The following is a 6,000-nucleotide window of genomic DNA, read 5'->3' as shown; positions in this document are numbered from 1 at the left end:
TGCTGCACTAAATGCTTCCAAACCTTGCAGGACTGTGTTCACCAATCTTTGAAAAGAGGCAGGTGCATTCATCAAACCAAAGTGTATCACAGTGAAATGATAGTGCCCTCCAATGGTGGAAAATGCAGTTTTAGGTTTAGCATCTTCTGATAATTTAATCTGCCAATACCATGCAGTTAAATCAAAAGTGCTTAGATACTTGGCAGAAGCCAGTGTATCTATTAGCTCATGTGCCCTGGGTATAAGGTGAGCACCAGTCTTGGTTACTTGATTGAGACCTCTGTAGTCAACACAAAACCTTATTTCTCTTTTACCATCTTTACTGTGAGGGTTTAGGACAAGCACCACTGGGCTAGCCCATGGGCTTTCTGAAGGCTCAATAACTCCTAAGTCCAGCATTTTCTGTGCCTCTTGTTTTATGCAATTCCTGACATGGTCAGGCTGCCTATAAATCTTACTTTTGACAGGTAAACTGTCTCCAGTATTGATTGTGTGCTCACATCAGGTAGTTGTACCTGGTATCAGTGAGCAGAGTTCAGAAAATTGACTTAGGAGATTTACACAGTTGTCCTTCTGCTCAGCAGTAAGGCAATCTGCAAGCACCACTCCCTCCACTAAGCCATCAGCTTCAGTGGTGGACAAGAGATCAGGGAGAGGGCCACTCTCTTCTTCCTGTCCCTCATCAGTTCCCATGAGCAGGGTTAAGTCAGCCCTGTCATAGTAGGGTTTTAGGCAGTTGACATGGAGCACCCTAAAGGGACTCCTGGCAGCGCCCAGATCTACCAAGTAGGTAACCTCACCCTTTTTCTCAACAATGAGATGGGGTCCACTCCATTTGTCTTGGAGTGCTCTTGGGGATACAGGCTCCAATACCTACACCTTCTGTCCTGGGTGGTACTGGGTCAGGACAGCCTTCTGGTCATGCTATTGCTTTTGGAGCTCTTGGCTGGCCTGAAGGTTTTTACTGGCCTTTTTCATGTACTCAGCCATTCTTGATCTTAGGCCAAGTACATAGTCCACAATGTCTTGCTTACGAACTTTTAAAGGTTGTTCCCAACCCTCCTTTAAAAGTGCAAGGGGACCTCTCACAGGGTGCCCAAAGAGGTGTTCAAAGAGGCTAAAGCCCACTCATTTTTGGGGTACCTCCCTGTAAGCAAAAAGGAGGCCTGGTAACAGGACATCCCAACTCCTTCTGAGTTTTTCTGTGAGTCCCATTATCATACATTTGAGAGTTTTATTAAACCTCTCAACCAGACAATTTGTTTTTGGATGATAAGGAGTAGTGAACTTGTAAGTTACACCACACTCCTTCCACTTAGCTTTGAGGTTTTGAGGTATGCAGACATGAAGTTACTACCTCTGTTTGACACCACTTCCTTAGGGAAACCCACCCTGGAAAAAATTCCCAAGGGGGCCTTTGCCACTGCAAGAGTTCTAGTGGTCCTTAAGGGAATTGCTTCAGGATACCTAGTGGCATGGTCCACTACCACAAGGATAAACCTTTTGCCTGAAGCTGTTGGAGGGTAAAGGGGGCCAACTATATCAACCCGTACCCTTTCAAAGGGCACCACAACCACATGAAGTGGAATAAAGGGGGCCTTAGGTGTGTGACCAGTCTTGCCACTGACTTGGCAAGACACACAAGAGTGACAAAACTCGTTAGTGTTCTCTGACATGTGAGTCCAGTGAAAAAATGGAACAAGTCTGTCCCAAATTTTACTCTGGCCCAAATGCCCAGGCAAAGAAATATCATGTACAAAGGTTAAAAGAACATCCCTATACTGCAAAGGGATGAACAATCTCCTGGCAGCTCCACATTTAGGGTCCCTTGACTCAGTATACAGGAGGTTGTCTTCCCAATACACCTTATGGCTATCACTGACATCCCCAGTCTGCTGTTTGACAGCTTGCTGTCTCAAACCCTCTAGTGTAGGACAGGTCTGCTATGCCACACTCAGCTCTTCCCTAGCAGGCTTCCCTGCACCCAAAAGCTTAGCAATGTCTGCTGCCAGCTCCTCTGGTGTAGGTTCTGCACAGGGAGATGATTCCTCTTCCTCAAAAGGGGAATCTTCTTGAAAGGGAGGGATAGTGGGCAAGGATTTACCCTTACTACCCCTAGCTTTTGGAAGCACTTGGTCCATTGTTCCAGTTTCCCTGTCCTTTTTGCTTTTTGGCCTGAGCCCTTATCAAAGCACAAATATGCCCAGGAATGCCCAGCATTGCTGCATGAGCCTCTATCTCTACTTCAGACCAAGCTGATATCTCCAAATCATTGCCTAGTAAGCAATCTACAGGTAATTCAGTGGCTAGCACAACTTTCTTTGGACCAGTACCCCCCTCCCCCAGTTGAGATTCACAACAGCCATGGGGTGGCTAAGTGTGTTATTGTGAGCATCAGTCACTTGGTACTGCTGACCAAGTAGGTGTTTACCAGGATGGACAAGTTTCTCAATCACCATAGTGACACTGGCACCTGTATCCCTGTAGGCCTCAACTTCTACACCATTTATTAGGGGAAGTTGTTTGTACTTACCCATATTAAGGGAACAAGCAACCAAGGTGGCAAAGTCAATACCACCATCAGAGACTAAAACAGCCTCTGTGGTCTCCCTAAAAAGACCAACCCCAACTACACTACCAATGGTGAGCCCAGCTACACCCTTAGATTGGCTATTTGCAGTAGACTTCCCACCACCACTGCTATTACTAGGGGCACTGGAGGTTGCATTTGGGGTTGTGGTAGTGGGAGCCTTGGTTATTTTCTTTGGACAAGTGGAATCACTTGCCCAATGGCATTTTACTTTACATAAATAACACCATGGCTGCTTTTGATTGTGGGAAGATGATTTGGACCCATCACCCCCATAAGAATTTTGTGGGCCTGATGAAGACTCAGAATGTTTTTTATCTTTGTCCCCACCCTAGTCAGAAGACTTACTATCCGTGGACGTTATTTCACTCAGGCTGCAGTGGCAGTTCTGTGTAAGAATTGTCTGAGCTTCCTATGGGTGGCAAAAGAAACACTGCGACCCACAGGGATCTCGTGGAAACCCAATACCCTGGGTACCTAGGTACCATATACTAGGGAATTATAAGGGTGTTCCAGTGTGCCAATCAGAGTTGGAAAAAATGGTCACTAGCCTGCAGTGACAATTTTAAAAGCAAAGAGAGCATAATCACTGAGATTCTGGTTAGCAGAGTCTCAGTGACACAGTTAGGCACCATACAGGGAACACATTTAGGCTACAAGCTATGAGCACTGGGGTCCTGGCTAGCAAGATCCCAGTGAGACAGGCAAAAACAAACTGACACACCAGTAAAAATGCCTGGAAATATGGTACTTTCCTACAGTCCCTCCCCACTACTGGTACATACCACCACAAGGCTGTCCCCCTTTGCTCTTCAGAAACCCCATGAGCCCTTAGTGCAACTTCATAAGCAGCCAACCACTTATCAATGTCATCTCCCACCACATAACTTGCCATTGCTTTTTTAGGTATGCAAACCTTCCCTTCTCCTGCAGGTCCTGAACGTGTGCTGCCACCATCACTTCTGGACTCAGACAGCCTCGCCTTGATATCCAGCTATTTGAGACTAAGTTCATGAGCCTGAAGAATCTTCTTCTCAACCAAAGCTCTCTCAACTGCAGCCTCAGTGCTCCTCTCTTCTGCCTCTCTCTGAGCTTTCCTTTCGTCTGCCTCTATGTTTAACTTTGCCATTTGCAATTGAAATTCTCTCTTCTCCCTCCTTTCCTCTGTGGTCAAGCTGTGGCTAAAGACACTGCTCCGTGGTTTACCAGGGGGCACAATTCCAGGGGTAACACCCCCCACTGCTATTGGAAAATCCTCTGAGGGGCCTCTTTCTGGCTCCTCCACCTCAATGTCCTCTTGTAAGTGGGCTTCTGCCCAGGCCCTAAGCGCTGTTTGGTATTCCTCATTTCTGGAGGCACCCAGGGTAGGGACTCCCATACCCTTGCAGAACCCCTTCAGCTGGTTAACAGTGTATGTCTCCAGCTTGGCTAGATCAAACTCTTCAGCTCCTGCTTGAGACCCAGCCAAAGACATGTTGAATGAGGATTAACTTAAACTGTCACGCAGAAACGGTAGTGTGGAAAAGATAAAAAATAAAGTTGACCTTCAACTGTGGGTAGGTAGTGTACATGTAGCTATTGCATGTCACTCCACAAATACAAGTCCTATCTTCACCGCTGATCACCAATGTTAGAAAATGGGTTGTTTGGTTGGCAGTCAGGTTACCACCTGTACAAGCAAGGACTCTCTCTCTAGTCAGGGTAAGTCACACATAATCCAAATTTTCTTGTGCCCACCCTCTGGTTGCTTGGAACTGAGCAGTCAGGCTTAACTTAGAAGGCACTGTGTAAAGTATTTGTGCAATACATCATGCAAAAACACAGTATAAACACCACAAAAATACACCACACAAGTAGAAAAATACAGAATTTTTATCTGATTAAATGCCAATCATAACCATCAAGATATGATAAGTACACATTGAGATGTCACTTAAGAAAATGATAAAAGGAGTCTTTATTTCTTAAAAAGCAACAAGTATCTCTTGCAAGCACAAAGTACCTGGTTTGCGGCTAAATAATCCGCAAGGGGCCGCAGAGGAGGAGATGCATCGAAAAATAGGAGGTGTGAGTCGGATTCTCTGGGTGCACACAGACGATGTGTCAATGTTTTTCCATGCGGCAAGGGCTTTGTGTCGGTTTTCAGAGCACAGGCTTGAATCCTCTTTGGGTTACGAGGACGATGCAGAGGAATCCTGGGCATGCAGGATGAAGTCACAGAAGCTGCGTCACTCTGGTGGGTGATGTGGGGAAATTTCTGTCACACAGCAGGTGCTGCATCAATTCTTCCTTGCAGGAAGACGGGTTGCGTCGCTCTGACTTGACATTGTGTTGATCCAGTGGGCCATGCATCGAAGTTCCGGTCGCAACGCTGGTGTTGGGTCGATCTTCACTCGGGGATCATTCCATTTCGGCATACAGTGATTTTCTCATTGCGGTGCAGGTTGTGCCTCAATTTCAGCAGGCTGTGCATCGATTTTCACCACACAGGGAGTTCTTTGCAGAGATGAAGTCTTTTTGGCACAGAGACTTCAAGAAACAGGAGGCAAGCTCTATCCAAGCCCTTGGAGAGAACATCAAGGCAGCAGGGCAACAGCAAGCCTGTAGTCCTTTACAGCAAAGCAGTCAGGTGATTCCTTTGGGCAGCCAGGCAGCTTCTCTTAGCAAGTTGCAGATTCTGGTGCAGAGTTTCCTTCCCAGTAAGTGTCTAACTTCAGAAGTGTCTCAGTTGGTAGGGCCAGGGGCCCTGTTTAAATACCCAAATGTGCATTTGAAGTGGGGGGGACTTCAAAGAGTGACTTAGAAGTGCACAAGGTCCCCTTTCAGTTCCATCCTGTCTGACGGGGTCCCTTTAGGGGGTTTGGCAGTCCATTGTGTGAGGGCAGGCCACTGTCCTTTGATATGTAAGTGTCAGTCACTCCACCCTCACAACCCAGGAAGACCCATTCAGTATGCAGATGTGTTCAGGGGTGACAGAGCATCCTGTGGATTGGAGACCATAATCTACCACTCAAACAGTATATGAGGGTAGCCCTAATGCTATAGGGAGTCATCATCGCTATCCCCATGACAACATCAAGGTTTGAGCAATGTTTCTCCAAACTGAAGAAGGTAAAATCTTTTCTGAGTAACACAGTGGTTCAGCTCAACATAATGCTTTGGCCACCCTATTATGGTATGGTAAAAAGAGTTAGGGGGTTATTCTAACTTTGGAGGAGTGTTAATCCGTCCCAAAAGTGACGGTAAAGTGACTGATCTACCACCAGCCGTATTACGAGTTCCATAGGATATAATGGACTCGTAATACGGCTGGTGGTAAATCTGTCACTTTTCCGTCACTTTTGGGACGGATTAACACCTCCTCCAAAGTTAGAATAACCCCCTTAGTAATAGAAATACCAGAATTCAAC

The sequence above is a fragment of the Pleurodeles waltl genome, chromosome 6 (genome assembly GCF_031143425.1).
Source record: "Pleurodeles waltl isolate 20211129_DDA chromosome 6, aPleWal1.hap1.20221129, whole genome shotgun sequence".
Taxonomy (NCBI): domain Eukaryota; kingdom Metazoa; phylum Chordata; class Amphibia; order Caudata; family Salamandridae; genus Pleurodeles; species Pleurodeles waltl.
This window is presented reverse-complemented; position numbering follows the sequence as displayed.